Source organism: Ceratotherium simum, chromosome 31, assembly GCF_057802395.1.
Source record: "Ceratotherium simum simum isolate JZ-2026a chromosome 31, ASM5780239v1, whole genome shotgun sequence".
NCBI lineage: Eukaryota > Metazoa > Chordata > Mammalia > Perissodactyla > Rhinocerotidae > Ceratotherium > Ceratotherium simum.
In genome coordinates, this window is record NC_141930.1 from 5,631,054 (window position 1) to 5,651,566 (window position 20,513).

Consider the following 20,513-nt stretch of genomic DNA (forward strand, 5'->3'; position numbering starts at 1 on the left):
CTAACATGCTATCTCCATGTTGTATTTTATCACCTACAATTTACTTTTGTAAATTAAATGCCAAGCTGGGTGATCTTGGTCAACTAAATAGTATCCTTAAATTTTATAAGCATAGATAGAAGAATTGAGAGGAAGTATATCATCCAGATGCTTTAACCAGGTAACCTAGTTTTTAATATGCTTCTTGAATGTCAGGTTGTGATTCCATTCGGCAGAGATTTCCTGTTCTGTGCATTTCACTTGTTTTATTTTTCTTTCCTTTTTGTCGTGGGTTTAGTTACACTATGTAAATGCAAACTTGAAGCACTTTATAATTTGCATTTATGTAGAAAAAATTAAAAATGAAATTAGATGCTGTACTTAAGCAGATGTGATCACATAAAGTATAAAGGCATATTTTATTATAAGTGGATATATAATGAATGTACGCATGTTTATATATAATCTAATTCCCCAGTTGTTTTGAGAAATCACATTGCAATTTTTAACAACTCCTGCATGTAATTCCCAATTAATGATAACAAAATTAAAAAATTGGCTTCACCATGAAAATAAATTTACAACTTTATGAAATTTTGATATGGGAATTGGTGGCTCACATTGGAAATAAATTTTATTTTAGCAGTAGCTACTACTTTAGATAGTAAGATGCAATTCTGAAATGCTGTTTAGAATTATCTCCTTTAAAGATGATATAATTATTGGATATATTAGCAGAACATAATTTAGATGCCTTGAATTTTCTCATTCATTCACCCAACTATATGTATTTACCATATTCGAAATACTCAACTGCTTAAGTATCTAAACTCTTCTACATTGCAAAATTAGTGGGGGACTGCAAAGAAGATTGGAGATAGAATAGGAGAAATTTCTTAGTGTTTAAAATAAAATAACCTGAAGGACCTTCTGATTATGTTACTTACTAGCTCTCTACATTTGGCACATTATGCACACTCTCTAAACTCTTATTTATCTGTAAAAATAACAAAATAAAGAATGTTAACATCAAAGACTTGTAATAGACAAAAGGTAAATGGTGCTAAATCATATATAAACCTTAACTTACATGCTGATGGCTTTAAAATACTAGATGTGGTGTATACAATAAGCATAAATAAATGGTAACCAATACTAGTGGATGAAGCCACACTATATTGTTCAATAAACAGATATTAAGAAACTATACCATGCTAGGTAATGGAACAACACAAAAATTATTCAGTGAAAGAGTAAACAATTTAAGCAAAAAACCCAGATAAGTCAAAACACATCTACAATATAATATAAGTCATATATGGGTTACTATATTTAAACTCTCTCCAAGAGGATCTGACTCATTTTTGGATGGACAACAAAACTGCTACTTGGAAAAGTTGTTGATCTACAAAGATTAAGTACCAATAAGATGAAAATATGAATCTTCCAAGAAGAGAGAACAGCACATATAAAGGCTGAGAGTCAAGAGGGTCTAGTTATTTGGTCAACTGCAAATAATTCCTCATGACTGGAAGGCAAAGCGTTAGGCAGGATTGCTAACAGATGAGGATAGAGGTGTAGGAAGGAGCAGGTGAATGTTTGCTTATGTGTTATCCTAAGGACTTCTGATTTTATCCTGATGTTGAATGAGGAGCCATTAAAGATTTTTAATTAGTATAGGAACATTCTCATATTTGTGCTTTATAAAGATGACTTTGACTGGACATTAAAAGCAGACATAGCATTTAGTGGGCCATTACAGCCATCTATGGAAGAAATGATGAGCCAATGGTCTGAACAAAAGTAGATGTAGTGGCTAATGAAGAGAAGTGGGCAGTGGACAAATCAGAGGCAAAATGAGGTGATGTGAACGTGGGGACCTTGTATGGCAGGTTGAAATAGTAGGCTTTTGTCTCTTGGGCAAGTGAACGATTTCTGAGGCAGACAGAAGGCAGATGAGGTAGAAATATTTAATTGCAATGGGAAGAGAATAATCGCAAATTTTTTCTTAATATATTGAGTTTAAGAGGAACCATCCAACTGTGGAAACTCTGACCACTTTTTAACTACGTAGAGCGCCCTTCTTCCTGTGAAACATCATCACAAGACAATCGCATTCTTTAGTCTTTATGCAATCTGCAATAATTCACACAATTAGACTTTTGAAATCACAGCAAAGGCTTCACATCTCTCCACAGTTTGCTGTTACCAGATATGACAGAACAGGCTGTCGACTTCAGGAAAGTATAAACTAAATAGTCAGTTTTGAGAAACGAGACTTGAGCATTTTCTTTTCACTAAAAATAAAGATAAATCATCTTCAAACTATTGAATTATGCTACTGAATAAGTGAGGACATTTTTTAATGAAATTCAAAGAATTAAAAAAAATTTGTTAAGATTATGGAATGCCTTCCTCATTAAAATCAATGTGATAAATTTTATTAAAATTTTAAAGTCTAATTTTCCACTTATTAACTTTCTAATAATCTGACAAGAGGATCCTGATCTTGTCCTATTTTGCAATTTTGAACCAAATGGAAACACATGCTATTGATTCTTTGGGTGATCTTTTCACTTCATACGGCAATATTTAGAAGTTTTGGAAAACATCAAAACTGCCAACCATATAGTGAAGTGAATGTTAATTTTTTTAATACTACTGGCGAAATAAGTAGAAACCTTACACAGGTTTGCCCCAGCATCTACAGTATTCCCTCACTGACCTCTCTAAGTTTGAGTATATTTATTAAATTTGGGATCATGTGATTATTTACTGTTTGAAATGCATGACAGCCAAACTGTAGTTCTGGCACTGTTGCATTAATGTCTTTATATGAAAACACCAAATCACACATCACTTTTGGTTATTTTTTTGATTTGGGCTTTTATTTTATTACTAGGCATTTTCAAATCTCTTCTTTTCAGGTTACTCCCTAAATACTGAGAACTAACTTCAGAAAGAAGGTCCATAAAAGTTTACTTTAGGTGAAGAGTTCAGATTTACCCTAATAGAAAGTACTAGAACAATAACCTCTAAATGAATGAATAGTAGGGAAATGAACACAATGATCCTTTTTCTTATGGTAGTTTACCACTGTCTTCTACTTCTGTTTTTCTACTCTTTGCTTCATAGCTTTAGGATTTGTGTGACAATCCTTCAAAGCATTATTGGCTGTGTAATTCAGAATTGAAAGCTGAATTTTGAGCAATACCAAAAGCAGAGCTCCTAGATTGAAATTTTCTTGTTTGTCTTCCTATCTAATGGTTCTGATGTGTACCATGATCATTCAAACAAAAGTGATGGTTATGGATGTATTACCTTTTCTTGTTTGCCTCCATTTGGGGATGTCTAAGAACCTTGTTTTGAAATATCAGCTGGAACAAGCTAGATTTAGCATTAGACTGCACACTTACTGTTCTAATTATTATGAGACATCTGACTGAAGATATACGTAGTAACCTTCCTCTTGGTAGTGAGTTATTAAAATGCCACACGATGGAACAGGCAGGAAAGATAAACCTATTGCAGCATATAATAATGTTTCATCTGCCAACACTGACAGCCTTTGTTATCTGGCCTTTTCCTCTTACAAGTGTTTCTCTATAACTTTAATAACATTATTACTATTCTCTCCTAGATACATTTTTCATAAGCAATTATTAACAGCTTTATTTTTAACGAGAGTATCATGAGTATCACAGCCTTGTTGCATACATTTGGTGGTGCATTTACATATGTGTGGCTTAATGACTTTGCAAGCCATATTGCATTTTATTCTTGAAAGATGTGATTAGAATTTATGCCTTTAATTTCCTAGAGCTCTTACTTCCACCTAAATAGGTAAGCATCTTATCATTTTAAGTTGTTCATTATAAATTCATGCGTGTTAAATTGGTTTTCAAACTGAATTCAGGAATCATCCAATTGATAAGCATAGTAAATTAATGCAAAATGAATCAGGCTGCCAAGTAGTAGTTGTTTACTGAGATTTTTCTGCACAGATCTTTGCACATATAAACAGAGTTAGTTTACCCATTTATCACTTTAACTGCTAAGGCGCTATAGTAGTGCTATATGTCATTTCTACACTGTGCACATTGGAAGAATTTGCTTGGTTACACAATTGTGATAGTTTCTCTGTTTTCTCCCTACAGCAAATGTAATACACTCCCTCAAATGCCAGATGGAAAACTAATTTTCTCTAAAACAAATACAGCTGTAGCTACCTTCACAACTGGTATGTCTTAGTCTGGCCTGGAGGAGCATACCTAGAGACAAAAGCCAAGCATAATATTTTCATGTCTAGTTTGTCATCTGAGACTTCAAATAAGAAAGCGTATTGTGAGAAGGGTGTGAGGAATTTTTTCCTGGTTAGTTTGGAGGGAAGAGTTGAGGTTCAAATGTCATATCCACGGCCAAGAATTATAGTTCCCAGGACAGCTCTTATTTTAGGCTGCATTTGAATTAGAATGTAGAAAGTAAAGGTTCTTATCCTATTTCAGGAGAATTTAAAAGATGGGATCTACTAAAGAGTAAGTAACTTTTGGCTGAATTTTGTATCTTGACTAGAGATATTTTAAATACAGAAATTAATAAATGCATATTTTCATTTAACGTGCTCTTATTGAGTACCTCCTATGTGCCCAGCATTATTCTAGGTCCTACAGACTCAGTGGTAAACAAAAGGAAAAGCTAATCTCTGTTTTCCTAGAGTTTGCGTTCCAGTGAAAGAAGATGGGCAATATAAGAACAAGTAAAATATAGACTACAGTAGACGACGATGACTGCTATGGGGAAAACTTAAGTGGGGAAAGGGATATTGAGTATTAGGAGTAGCGGCTGCAATTTTAAAGAGAAGTGCATGGAAGGTCTCATGAAGAAAGTAGCATATGTGTAAAGACCTGAAGGAAGTAAGAATGTGAGCTAAGGGATTTATAGAAAGAGGAAATAGCAAATTAAATGCCCTGGAGGTGAAAGCATTCTTGGCATGTTTCAGAAACAGCGGAGAGGCTAATGATTAAGGAAAATGTACTGGGAGAATATGAATAATGGGATACGAATTTGGAGAGTTAACAAGGAAACAAATAATGCTGGGCATTATCAGCCACTGTGATGATTCTGACTTTGAGTGCGTTAGAGAATCATTATAGGATTTTGCCAAAAGGTTTAACATGATCTGACTTACATTTTAAAAGAATCACTCTGGCTGCTATTTTGAGATTAGACTGATGAGACCTGAAGCAGGGATACAAGCAAAGGGTGTGTTTCTATCACCAAGATGAGACACGATGGTAGATTACACCAGGATGGTGGCCATAGTGGTGGTGAGCAGTGGCTGAATTTTGGATGTAATCTGAATGTATATTTTCATAGAATTTGCAAATAAGTGTGCCAAACTGAGAACAACAAATGAATCAAGGAGGATGCAGGGGAAATAGAAAATTTTTGGAGCAGCATTCTTGAGTAGATGAGAGTAGACAGAATCCAATGCACAAAGGCTTGGACTTAATGGTCAACTTGGAGTTGAGGCCATTTATACAGCAATGAGCTAAGAGGAGAGTACGTGTCGAAAATGATGCTCAGTGATGATGGCCTGAGGAGTAAGTTTTCTTATTGCTTCCATCTTTCTTAGAGGAATAGAAAACAAAGTCCTCAGGTATGACTGAAGATAGGGAGGGGTGTTAGGAATTTGAGTAGTAGTGAGAAGATAAGGAATGTAGCAGAGGGTTGTCCCAGATGTATATTAAAATGCTTCTGGGCAGGATTAGAAGCTCACTCTCATTTAAGGTTAGTGGCATGAATGTAAAAGTCACACAAAAGTGTAGTTAACACATTCTTCTCCAGCCACATTTACCTGGACACTTGTGGCATGGAATAGGGTTATAGCTGGATTTAACCTGGGTTTTGTTTTAGTCAAAAAATTAGTGCCAGAGCTTACAAACCTAAGGGTCAGATCTAGATCATAATGGAATCCCCTCACTTGGCGTAGTTTCCAATGTCTTTCGGAATTGGAAACTGCCTTCTGTAAAACTACATTTTCCAGTCATTTTTCAGATTTAAGCAAAGTTTAATTAGGGCTCAGGGTATACATTTAAAAGTTTAAAAAGAGAGACAAGTTTATTTATTATATCGTACTTAACACTTCATAAACTCTCTGTTAGACATATATAGCTCATCATTTCATTTCAGCATAACAATAATCTCATATATATGAGATATATAATCTAATATTATGTATGTTATAATATATATAAATATATATATATATTTATATATATGTATGTTCTTTTGGAGATTGTCTCACTGACCCCCAACTCCCCTCTAGCCCATCTACATTGTCAAACTTGGCATTCAACTCCAAGCTTCCTGAAAAAGGAAGAGGCCAGTTAACAGAGTTTTGTTAGAGAAGGAAGTGACACCAATCACTTATCCCTCCATTTCCCAACCCCAGTGCTAGGCAAGATACTCTCAGAATACATGTACTCTTTGTTTGGAAAACACACCAGTTAGGACAAATATAATGTTAACCGTTCCTCTAGAGCATGATTTACAATGGGTTATAGAGTCTGTTTAGAAACCTGACACTATAAAGTAACCCTAGGTAAGAAGGTAACAGCCAGATTCTGCATGACTTGTAGATAATTTTAAATATGTGGCTCACTTTATGGCTGGAAACCACTGAATTCTTAAAACAGGTAACATGATCAGATTTGCAATTTCAAAAATTAATCTGGGCCATCCCAGTGGCACAGTGGTTAAGTTTGCGTGTTCTGCTTCAGCAGCTGGGGGTTTGCAGGTTTGGATCCTGGTTGTGGACTTATGCACCATTTATCAAGCCATGCTGTGGTGGCATCCCACATATAAAATAGAGGAAGATGGGCACAGATATTAGCCCAGGGCCAATCTTCCTCAGCAAAAAGAGGAGGATTAGCAACAGACTTTAGCTCAGGGGTAATCTTCCTCACACACACACACAAAAAAACATTAGTCTGCATGCATGTTCCATGACAAAAAGATTGAAGGGAAGCATGTCTTAATATAGGAAAATGAAGTTATTGGAATCTATACGGAAAAATGGTGATGCCATTTTAAAACAAGGTTACGTCAGAGAAAATGCAAAGAAGTGAATGAATTAGAGGTAAAACTGTCAGAGACTGAAAATGGAGAGTAGTGAGTACACATGGTATCAAGAATGACTTCTTACTCTTTGTCTTGCATGATTAGATGGATGATGGTCGCATTCATAGGACTGCAAAACACAAGCAAAAATTTATGTTTTGGAAGAAATATGATTTTTTCTGGGGACTTATTGATAACAAAAGGTTGTTCAGTCATCCTACAAAATGTTACCTAAGAATGTAGTTGTAAAAGTCTGTACATCATAGAATAAATTAAGCTGAAAATATAAACATGAAAGTCATCTTCATATGGCAATACATGACATCATGTACACGGGTGAAAGTAGTTAAGGAGAAAATACGGAGTGAGAAGAAAAAAGTCCTAAGGCTAAGACAACAATTTACACAAAAATTAGAGGGAGATGATGCTGAAAGGGGACTGAGAGGAAACAAAGTGTTAGGCTGAAGACAGGAGGGCTGTGTCATGGACACCAAGGCAATAGAAGGGTAAACACAGTAAGTGCACAACAGTATGGAATCGTTTTCAAAGACTAAGTAAATATGAGAACCAAAAATGTCAAATTAACTTTCATGGAAGCTTTTAGTTATTAGCAATGACTGTCTGGTTAGAGAAATGGAAGTGGAAATGTAATTAGAATGGCTGGCAGACCAAGTGGGAGTTGAGGAAATAAAACCTGTGGCTATAGTTATCTATTTTGAAATGGTTTTCTTGGCCTGGTGTCTAATAGATCTAGCAGTAGCTGAAGGAGAATATGCATGGGCCAATAGGAAGGAGAGAGAAAGAAAAATAGATCATTTAGATTGCTTAAAAGGCTGGAGGAGATGGAATCCAAAATTTTATTAGAGGAAGTAAAGGCAGGGAAAATGACACTATTTTAAGCAGAGTATAAGTACACTGGGTACAGATATAGTTAAGTTGTGTGTATCTGGTGCAGGAAGATGAAAAAAATCCCATTTCTCTGTGAAGTGAGAGGTCAATATATCTCAGGATTGAATTGAAACTGCTGGAAAAAAATGTAGGAATATTTATTAGTACTTAAGATCTGATATGAAGCTGGAAATCTTGACTCAATAGTGGAGCCCATTTATCCTCCTGTGGAGTGTGCTAAGGTATTTGGGTATAAGCATGAAGAAAGAAAATAGAGAGTTTGCCTAGGTTTATATTTTGCTAAAATAGTAACATCAAATGGCAGAAGAATAAGGAATTTTAGGTATTGGCAAGAGTGTTATTATAATAATGGTACTTGTAATCTAGATAATGAGGTAAGTAAATAAAGAGAATGCTGATAAAATGAAAGAAATACAGAAAGCTCAATAGATTGGAGAATCCTATGAGTTCAAAGAGCAGTTACCATAGAGATAGTTGTATAAACTAACTGAACAAAGAACACACTGTGGGGTGCTTGAATTCATGATGTAGGAGAAGAGCAGTCCTGGGTGATAAGGCTCAACATTATAATAGAGCACCAAGAGGCTAACAGAGAGCTATGGTGGAAGGACAAGTCCTGGGAAGGAGAAGACAGGGAGATTCATCATTCATCCACATTGATCTCAGTGTCTTCCCCAATGAAGGCGGGACTTGACATGAAGCCTGAGAACAAAATACAGAGCCCAAAAAGGGGAATCCGGTTGGCATGGTCCTCAAAACTCTTTTTTCCTGTAACATACTGGAAAGTAAGAGGTTAGAATCATTAGTTGAGAGAATTGAGGATACACGACACAAACTCCGTCTCGTGACCGAGAAATTCACAGAGTGTGAGAGGAAACCAAACACTTAATTGAGAGCAGGGAAGTGATATATTTAGGGAAGAGATAGGTATTAATTATGGAAAAGAGGTGAAGAGTACACTGAGAGAAAAGGTGAAATCATAGGAAAGTAGCTAGCTACGGAACTGCAGTTTTAGAAGGCACTTTGTAAAGCTTTGAAAGGAAAGGGAGGGGTAGATCCCTACGTCAGGGACAAGAAATCAGTCTATGGTGGAGGAATAGCTTGGTAAATGTTTGGCCAGGTAGAGGGGCCTATATTTTAGGAGAAGATTGAAAAGAGGAGTGAATGAAAAGCTCAGTTGATTCTTAGCAGTAACTTTGAGGTTATAGACAGAGACCAATGTCTATAGGTCTTAGGTGTCTCCGGTTGGCTGCTGATGAAACAAAATTCTAACACTCTACATACTCTACTGCCTCAAAAATGGATATGCTAATTTCAAGACTGGCATTTTTATTTTTAACAGTATAAAAGAAAAGGAATTATAAGCATCAAATAATGTTCACTAATTCATGAAGATATTATGAACAATACAGTTGCTTAGTAATACATTTTTATATTAAAGTAACTTGCTATGTATAAATTTTATAGATACATATATAAAATGTTTTAGCAGAAAAAATAATTCATTGAACTCTTTATTTGGATGTTAACGAGGATTCTTGCAATGTTAGTGGACATTTAATGGATTGAAACTGAGTTTATCCGATAACTGTGGAGATTCCTAATCTTGCTGTTGGAAGTGTACACAAACAGTGACAGCTGTTGTTTTTCCAATATTATTAATGATTTCCACCTAATTTCTTATTCCTGCAGAAATCACTGCCAAATGCCAACATAGATTTTCTGAAAGACTTTGTGTCCTGATGGACATCAAATTAAGAGAAAAATCATAATAGAGTACTAACTAAATGTAAAGCTTTATGCTGGTGTGTGGGAATACAAATAAGTTCAAAAAACATTGCTTCCCTAAAAAACTTAGGATGTAAGTTGGCTCAAATGGCATATATACATGATTATTTTAAATAATTATGTATTTATTTAATGAGTAATTAAAGTAGTAAAATACTTAAAGTGAAATGTAAAGATAATTTTTGTTTATTTTTTCTATAAAATTATATAGCAATATTTTAATAGAGTCTGAGTAGAAAAAAAATGTGTGGTTTCATATCGATGCTTGCAGTTGGTGGATTCTATGAATTCAGTGCATGTCATTATAATTTTCAACAATCTTTTTCTTCATAATTATATGCTTAGTATCTTTAGTAGAATAAAAATTCTTGTTCAAATTAAAATATTTTGACCAAGTAGTCACTAGACACATAGGTAGCTACTACTCTCATGTAGCTTTTTAAATTCAAATTAATTTAAAATAATAAAATTTAAAAATTAGTTCCTCAGTCACAATAGTCACATTTCAAGTGCTTAATAGGCACCTGTGACTACTGGCTGCTGTATTGGAGAAGCACAGGTGTATGACATTTCCATCCTTAGTAAAAGTTCTATTGGACAGTGTCGATATAGCCGAATCTTATTTTCATGTCTTTTTATTTTTGACAATAGGCTATACTAATTGACACACCACAGTTTCCCAGATTGTCATTTAGCCGTAGATTTTACAAATGGTAAATTCCAAAGGTCTTTTGTCAAACCATGTCTTTGTGTCTAGAAGTACTGCATGGTTTGGGATGGTGGGGAGAGGAGCAAAACATGAAGACTTTGAGAGTTTTGACTGCAATTTTCCTATCTCAACATATATATTATCCATTAAATCATTTTTACTGAGAAATTTTTCAGTAAAAATTGATCCTCAAATATATGACAACAGTAGGCTTATTTTCCATGTAACATCCAATAACACCAATGTATTGTCTCATACTTTGAGAAATACTTATTTAACAAACTTCTGGAAGACTTTTGTAATGATATTTAAAAAGATATAGACTATCACCAGATCTGCTTTTAGATTGGCATCTCAAGCAGACCTATATTGAGTAGGATAAGGGACAGGACCAATCAATCTGGTAGGAAACTTCTGCGGATTTTTTGGCTCCCCAGTGCCTTAGTGTTTCCCATTGCAACAGAAATGGTATCAGCTATGCCAGGTACACTGTGTAATTTACTTGCCATTTGGTTCTGAGATTAGACAGACATTTTACTTTAATAATATGACTATTTCCAATGAGTAGAGATACACTTAATTCAGCCAGTTGTAGAGACATAGGTTCAAGAAATAAATCAATGCAACTTAAAGTCACTATCAATAAGATGCAAATGACTTCTAGGGCCTTCTATTTATTCTTCAAGAGTAATTTTTTTCCCAGAAAAAAGAATTTTCCCCTTGAGTAGCAAAACAGTCATATCTTTCTCCCAAAATCCTGTCTAAAAAAATTGTCTAAAAATGTCTAAACAAATTTTCATCAAAACCAGTGTAATAAAGGATGATATCTGGAGAAAACAAAGCCATGGGGGTAAATATTTGTGAGTCACAGTCTCGGCTGATTTTTCCAAAGTTTAGTTCATACAGGCCATCTGCAGTTAACAGAATTAAAACATAAGCAAACATTTTTTAGAATGAGTAATGCACTCTTTTCAATCAACAAAAGTGCTTAAGTCTATTGCAAATAGTCAAATTACATGTTTTCACTTCCTTTTACTCTCACTAGTTTGAAGACTGTTTTGGATTTAAAAGATACAACATATTTCTAATGTATTGCTGATATTCTGGCTTTGGAACTGATTCCTATTTCTTCTTTGTATATAAGATTTCTGATTTACAGCATTGGACTAGATCAGGGCCATTATTTTGAACATGATAAAAACAAAAATGAACTCTTTGCCTCAGTGTCCTGGGATCATGAGTACATGAGGAAAAGCAGGGAATTTGTTTGCTTAGATGCACAGTTAGCTTAACATTTGTAATAAAATAAGTGCATAGTTTAAGGGAATTTTTTCTGTCTTGTATGATGTATCTTTTTTTCCCTCCTTTTATGTCCCTCCACAGAATGGGAAACCTGTCTGGGAACTAACTTTCATTTTCTGTTTTCAAAAGTGCCTCTATAATGTACTTACAAGTTCTTTTCCTGATGACTCTAAGCAGTTTTCCAAGCTATTATAATTTTGCTTGTAACTGCGCTAAAAATGTTAATTAATTTTATGATATATTGAAGATATTGACTCTCCCTCTTTCATTTACTCCTATTTTATTTTGTGTTCATCATTTTATCTAATTATGGATTGAAATGATTCAACTTTTGATAAAGAAGTAAGCAAGTGAAAAAAATTTTCTAGCACTAATCTAACTTCTAAGCACTTGTGAAGTAATATTCATATAACATTGACCTTTCCGAAAAGGAAGTTTTGGCTTTATGCATAGCATTCAGAGGGAGAGAGTAGGTCAAATTTAATTCCTCACCCAAATTTAACCAGATATCTTTATTATGATTGTATAATATGAGATAGGCAATATGGGGATGCAGTAGATTGCAAAATTGGCCACAAAACTTTCTCCTCTATGTATCCACACTAGCAATTGAGTTTCCTCTCATCAAAAGGTAGAGTCTTTTTCCATCCTTCAAATTCAGGCTGGCTTCATGCCTTGCTTTGGCCAATGGTGTAGCAGCAAACATGACAAAAGCAGAATCTTGAAAAGTAGTTGCACATCAAGGCTTGTTTTCTCTTGAGGCTTTTGAAATGTTGCCACTATATATACAAGCCTGGGTTACCTTCCAGGAGGATGAGAGACAACATGGAGAGAGGCCCTGTTCTATACCCGCTCAAGCCAAACCCTTCATAAGCCAACACCACATACTTGCAGATTCATGAGCCAACTGGCCCAGACTGGAAGGACAGCGCATGTGATCCAAATTGCTGATCTGCAAATTGTAGGCTAAACACATGGTTTGGATGGTTTATTATAGCATAAAATCTTACTGATACATGCGTGAATTCCGGTTATGGCAGATAGATTCTGATTCCCTTAAAGCCACTGATTATGTTGTAATATATCTTGCTTCAGAATGGTGGAAATTCAGGGGGAAAAAAAAAAAACAGTGTCATTTACTTTCTTGTTAAGTCCACCCTCTGTCCCTGTCTTCACTTTTGAATATAATGTGTCCCTGTCCATCCATTTGTCACCAAAATCCAGATGCCTGATCTTCAGAATCATTTTCACTTGCTTTTCTCTCATTTGATCAGCCACTAATGATCTTTCATTCACTCGTACTATGCAAAAATGTCATATCCTTCCAGTGACCAGGTCTCCATCCCACCTCCAACCTTCAGGATTGCCAAAACACACAGGCAAATTATCCATAATTCTACAGCCAGCATATTTATACTGCCTCAAAAGACACCCTGGGAACATGGGAAACTGAAGAACAAACAGTAACTCTCTTCAAAAATTTCTATATCTACACATCCTCAAATAGGGAGCAAGGAGAGAGGGAGTATCAGAAACAGTAGGTTTCAAAGAGGATCACACAGGCCGTGAGCTATTAGGCAATGTGCAAGAATCCTTATGCTGTAAAGCGAGAAGAACTGGAGATAGGTAGCCATTGCTGTTAGAAATCTAAATTTATTCTTTGATGTTTTTCTCAGAATATTCCTCTAATAAGAGGAAACTTAACATTCATGCTGATTATAGATACAGGGAGCTAACAAGTTAAAGCCTGAGGAACTAAAATGCAGTTTGACTGTACGACGGTAATAATAATTGCTGTCACTTCCATGAGCTGCTTACCTATCGAGGGCTAATTGCCAAGCAGTATAATAGCAATTACATTTATCACCATTTGTGATTCAAAATAAGTCTCTCCGCTTTATTTGTTGACAACAAATTGCGTATATACAGGTGTGAATTTAATGCGGTGAATCGGAATCTGTGAGTCATGCGTTCAAGTCATCCACCTCATTGTGTAGCCACTTCTTCCTTTCTCGCGTCTCCAGGTTTTGCTCAAGCAGTATGATGACGCTCATGATATCAAGGAAATGATCTAAGGAGGTATCACTTTGAGGCATTTGGAGAAACAGTCAGATTCTGGTTTAATTTTAAAAATTGGATTATTTTAAATTATTCTATCAAAGTTACCCTTCGGTTTTACCAATTTGTTAGTTAAAATGATTTTGATTATAAGTAACTACATTTTACTTCAAATTAACTTGAGAAAAATAAAGGATTGTATTAGAAAGACACAAGGGAGATCAGGGACAGGTTTTGGAACAAAGCTTAAACACGACTTATGTGTATCTTGTTTCATAAAATATTTCCTAATACAGCACACATAAAAGGAGTTTTTATTTTCAATTTTAATGTATAAAAATATGATTTCAAGGGGTCTGCCCTTGTTAGTGTCTGGATCAGCAATTAAATAGACATATCGTTCAGGAAAATATTCCAGACAATATGCAGTTCACAGTTAAATGATGGCAGGCATAGCCTTACTTAAGTAATTGTAGCTTCCTTGGGTCCAAGGACACAGGAAAAATATCTTGGTTGAAGAGTCTTAGGATATTTTTATAGTTAGAAATATCTGGGGAACCTAACATATATCCTATCTGAGCTAAATTCAGGGAAAAGTTTTTTAATCTGTTGTTCGATACGCTTTCTCTGTCTTCCTTTTTGCTTCTCTTCAACTGTAAGTCCCAGCACAATTCCATAGTAATGGCTGGCCTAGAGGTTTCTAATTTTTCATTTCTGTAGTCTAGTCTGTCCTAGGATGAGTGGAAGCTAGATCATGAAAGGCCTGAAATTTAGAATATTATATTAAAACAATGGAAAGATAAAGATAGTACATGTTTTCAGTAGGAAAGTACCATGATCAGATTTCTGTTTCAAAATGCATTTTAATGTCCATTGTCATCTGTTAATGACAACAGATGATTATATAATACTCTTTGAGGAACAAATTTAGTGCCTGCCTTCTTGACAGTAATGGAGGAAGAACTTGATAGCGTGGAAAGTCACATAACATTCTAAAGCAAATTTCATGCATATAATATTCTTATATAGTAAGTGAAGCAACAGGTCAAAGCTCTTAAGGAAAAAGTACTTTAGAGGCAAAAATAAATATTGGAGGGAGAGCGAACTGTCCTAAAAATTAATTTTTCATATTTATTATTATTGCCTGTATATTACATAAATAATCCAGAAACATGTATTTAGATGAATTTAGATATGATTCATATAGCAAAATTTTTATGTATCATTTTTGAAGTTATTGACGCAGTAAAATAACAGAATCAAAAAAATTCTGCAAACTGGGCTAACAACGCTGTAACATGGTTTAATTCATTTAAAATGACAAGTGTGCAGGGAGAAGACGCATGTATGTGTAACAAGGGAATCAGTCACTGTACATACCACACCTTTAAAATAAGGGTAAAACATTTTATGTTTTTCCCTTTCTATTTAATGAATTAAAGATTATAACTGGAAATGTTTCAAACGTTCAATTTTATGTGAGAATCCATTAAAGAGCATTATCGAAGTCAAAGTTTGGAAGACTTTCTTTTCTCCTGAGAGAACTTTAAAAATACTTTTCTTCTAAAAATAATGTCACTTGCTATAGCATTTTAATTCTAATAAGCTGTGCCTATGATAAGAATTTCATTTGGTTTTCATGCCTAAAAAACCCTACAGAATTCTAATGAGCATTGCTAACCGAAAACAAACAAAATTTTTTTAGAAGATAATATAACTTTGCAAAATACTATTTTAAATTGTAAGCACATTTTCAATATACTATATATTTGTGGTCTACTTATTTTAACTACTTTTTGGTCAGACTAAATGAATAAACTAATGGTTCACCAACATTTTCTTGTTGTCAATATGCTCCTGCCCTGACTTAATCATTTTGAAGAATATGCTGTTGTATGTAAATATCTTTCACTATTTAGCAGTTTAGCTATAACAACTGCTTGTCTCTCCCTGTTTCTCTTACACTTATTCTAGTAGGTCCATAATTTGTTGAGCTGATCACAGGACATGTGAGTTGATGCACCCTAGAAGACAGCTCACTTCTTTTGGTTCAACAGAAATGGAAATCTTTTAGTTGCATGAAGATGTCCTGCTAGTCAGTAGAAGATATTTTCAACAAGTTAGTAGTTATTCACAGCAGTCAGCATCATTGTACATTTTACCAAAGTAATTCACTTTATGAATAAAAAAGTACTAAAAATGAGTAAGTGAAGCTATGGAACTAATTGATTTTGGAAGTACCTTGAAATAGAAAATATTTTAAGGGAGTATTGTCATGCTACCACTCAAAAATACCTAAACTATGTTTGTTATTGCCTTTGACCCTCTCTGTCTTAGCACTTTTTGCATTTAAAAATTATTTTGGGGCCGGCCCCACAGCTTAGCGGTTAAGTGCGTGTACTCCACTGCTGGCGGCCTGGGTTCGGATCCTGGGTTCGCACTGATGCACCGTTTCTCCGGCCATGCTGAGACCGCGTCCCACGTACAGCAACTAGAAGAATGTGCAACTATGACATACAACTATCTACTGGGGCTTTGGGGGAAAAAAATAAATAAATAAAAAATTATTAAAAATAATTATTTTGAAGTAATTATAGATTCACATGAAGTTGCAAAGATAGTACAGAGAAGTCCTGGGTAACCTTTAGTTAGTCTCTCCCAGCGTTTACTTCTTATATAACAATAGCACAATATAAAGACCAAGAAATTGACATGGGTTCAATGTGTGTGTGTGTAGAGTTCCATGTAAATTTATCTCACGCATACCTTTGTGTAACCCCTACCACAAATGAGACATTGAACTCTACCATCACAACAAAGGTCTCCCTCCTGCTACACCTTTGTAGTCATATCCACTCCTTGTCCCACACCATCACAACTCCTAACAACCACTAATGTGTTCTCAATCTCTATAATTTTGTCATTTTAAGAACATTATATAAACAGATTCATTTTGTATCTGAACTCTTGAGATTGTCATTTTCACGCAGCATGATGCCCTTCAGACACATGCAAGTTGTAGTGTGTACCAACAGTTCATTCCTTTTTATTGCCAAATAGTATTGCATGGTATGTATATACCACAGTGTTTTAAACAATTTATGCATTATAGGATATTTTGACTGTTTGCAGTTTGGGGCTATTACAAATAAAATTGTTATGAACCATCATGTAAAGGTTTTTGTGTGGACTTGCTTTCATTTCTCTGAGATAAAAGCCTAGGAATGTGGTAGCTGGGTCGTATGGCATTTATTTGTTTTTCTGTTTTTTTTTTTTTTTAAGAAACTGCCAAACTATTTTCCAGGGTGGCTATACTTTTTTACATTTCTACCAGCAGTCTTCCAAAGATCCAGTTTCTCCACATTCTTGCAGCATTTGGTAAAATATATGTATGTATATATTTTTTACTTTAGCTTTTTCATAAGTGAGTATCTATCTCTTGGTGGTATAAATGTGAATCTCCCCGATGGATATTAGTTGTTTATCATCTTTTCGTGTGCTTATTTGCTATCTATATTTCCTCTTTATATCTTCTGCCCATTATTCAAATTGCATTGTTTTATTATTGAATTTTGGAGTTTTTTATGTAGTGAAGATCTCAGTTGTTTATGTGCTTTTCAGATAAGTGGTTTTCAAATATTTTCTCCCAGTCTGTAGCTTGTCTTCTCGTCTTCTTAACAGGATCTTTTGCAGAGCAAAGTTTTTAATTTTGATGAAATTCAATTTATTAATGTATTTTTCTTTTATGGATTGTGGTTTTAGTGAAAGTCACTGATTTCTGCCTTTTTTTTTAATAAAAGTTTACTAGCTTTACATTTTAAATGGAAATCTATGATACATTTTTCGTTAATTTTTCAGACAATGTGATGTTCAGTTTGAGGTCATTTATTTATTTTTGATGATAAATATCCAATGAGAGCAGCACCATTTGTTGAAAAGGTGCTACCATTCCTCCATTGATTTGCCTTTTCACCTTTGTCAAAAATCTGTTGATCATACTTGTGTGGGGCTACATCTGGGTTATTTTTTTTATTTCATTGATTTATATGTCTATCACTTTGCCAATACCACATAGTCTTAATTATTACAGTTATATAATAGTTCTTGAAATCATTATTTTTTTAAAAAATGTGCTTTACTTACTTTAGTTCCTGTAACTTTTAAATACATTTAAAAATGATCTTTTCAGGGCCAGCCCAGTGGTGTAGGAGTTAAGTTTGAGCATTTCCCTTTGGCAGCCCAGGGTTCATGGTTACAGATCCTGGGTATGGACCTACTCACTGCTCATCAAGCCATACTGAGGCAGCATGCCGCATAGAGGAGCTACAACTCTACAACTATGATACACAACTATGTACTGGGGATTTGGGGAGAAAAAAGAAAAAAAAAAAAGAGAAAGATTGGCCACAGATGTTAGCGCAAGCCAATCTTCCTCCAAAAACAATAATGTGATCTTTTCTAGATCTACAAAATGCTTCCTAGGATTTTGATAGAAATTGAGTTAAAGCCACATATCAATTTCAGTAGAATTGGCATTGTATTAGTCAGCTCAGGCTGCCATAACAAAATACCATTGACTGAGTACCTTAAACAACAGAAATTTATTTTGCCACAGTTCTGGAGGCTGGGAGTTCAAGATTAGAGAGCTAGGATGATCAGGTTCTTGCAAGGAGTCTCTTCCTGGCTTACGGTTGGCTGCTTTATTGCTGTGTCCTCACACGAAGAAGAGAGAGAGAGAGCAAGCTCTCTAGTGTCTCTTCTTAGAAGGGCAATAATCCCATCATGAACTTGATAACTTCATCTAAACCTAATTACCTCCCAAAGACCCCATCTCCAAATACCATCACTTTGGGGGTTAAAGCTTCAACATAATAATTTTGGGGTGACCACATTCAGTCAGTAATACTATGGAATTCACCACTTTGTCATCCCTCAAATTCCATGACACTAGCCTTTCTGTCTTCTCTCCACTTTACATGGTCGTTTTACATTCATTTTATGTATCATGTAGAGGGTTTTCAGCTCTACGTGGTGGAAGGAATAGGGAAAACATATTTATTCCATCTTTTCAGAAGTGCTTTAGCACTTTTGATGCTTATTGTGTCACTGTAATAAGATTATTCTTTTATAATACAAAACAAACTAAACCATTTAAAGGAAACTATATGAACTAAAATTCTCCTTTTTCTATATTATTGTCCCAATAATGAACTAATAACAAAAAGAAAAGCTTTTCTACAATATAAAGAATTTTTAATTCCAGTGGGATTTAATTTTATAACAATTTTTTCTGGGACATTTTTCAGACAGAGAAATACAAATTCAAAAGCCAGAAGTAAGATATGGTATGAAGTTCTTTCATTAACCTTCAATATGACTGGTTCTTTAGGGACCAATGAATGAAGGGTATTGTAAGCTATATTGAGGACTTTGAAATCTATCCTAAGAACAATGGAAAATCAATGAAAGGTTTTAATCATGAGAGAAATGGAATAAGGCATATGTTTTAAAAAACCACTAGGGCTAGGGGTGGGGATGAGATTAGATAAGACCATGACTGTCCCGAGGAGCCCAATTAGGAAATCGGCACAGCAATCAAAGATCGAGATAAGGTTTGCATGAACTTAGAAAATAACAATTAAGACGGATAAAGAAGGCTGATTCAGCAAATACCTATGGCTCCTTATTAGAAGTGATTGAGGGGGAGGAAGTCAAGATGGCGGCGTAGGCAGACTCTGAACTCACCTCCTCCCGTGGACACAGACAATTTACAACTACTCGTGGAAAAATTACCCCTGAGACAGAACTGAAAACTGGATACGAGGAACTCCTGCAACAAAGGACAATCCTAACTGAGGTGGAAGAGGCAGAGACTCCCTTCCGGAGAGGAAAAACGCCGCCTTCACAAGCCGCCAGCTTCACGGCCGCCGGGAGCAACACACAGGTCCGCAGCCTCCCTGGAGGCGCGGGGCCCTGAGCCGGGGAGCGCCCCCGCTGTGGGCATTTTGTGGACCCAGCACAATCAAGACGAGTGGCAGAATATCTGACTTTGCCTGCTATTAAAACATTGGCAAGTACCCCCAGAAAAGCTGGTTCACTAAGAAATTAAAACGGGCTCTTAAAGGGCCCACGCGCAAACTCACCCGTTTCAGAAAGGAACCTAAAATCACCAGAAAGAAAGGTGCACAGTGCTTTTGTGAAAAGAGACTCACCTAATAGGCCCTGAGTGCATCTCGGTGAGAGGTGAGACCTCTCCAGGGACTGGGACATTGGCAGCGGCTATTGTTGTGGTCTGGTGTGGGCGTGCTGACACAGACACCATTGGAGTTCTCCCTGTGGCCTGCTAACCAAGGGTCTGCCCCACCCACTAGAGCAGCAATTTAATCCAGCTCAGCCAAGGCAGGCAGCCCACCCTAGAGACTGGCCCCACCCAACAACAAGCCCTTGGGCAACTTGTGGGCCTGCATAGATTGGTGACTGGATTCTCTGCAGCCTGGCAACTGAGCCGACTTCAGTGGGGCAGGGTGTGCACAAGGAGCGGGTAGAGAATGTGGGGCGGTGGCGGAGTGTGTGGGGCTCCCGCCCTGGAGAGACTAGGTCTGCTTCGGGAGGTCGGAGCACGCACACGGGGCAGGACTGTGTTGAC

General features: G+C 35.7%; 1 long non-coding RNA gene across 1 annotated transcript in view; it reads right to left on the reverse strand.

The window, feature by feature from the left end:
• Window positions 1-20,155, reverse strand: part of LOC147913006 (uncharacterized) — a 36,231-nt gene extending 16,076 nt beyond the window's left edge. The window contains exon 1 of the long non-coding RNA XR_015549270.1: window positions 20,080-20,155. This is a non-coding gene — a long non-coding RNA (uncharacterized LOC147913006). The remainder of the gene's footprint in view (window positions 1-20,079) is intronic.
• Window positions 20,156-20,513: the final 358 nt, after the last annotated feature.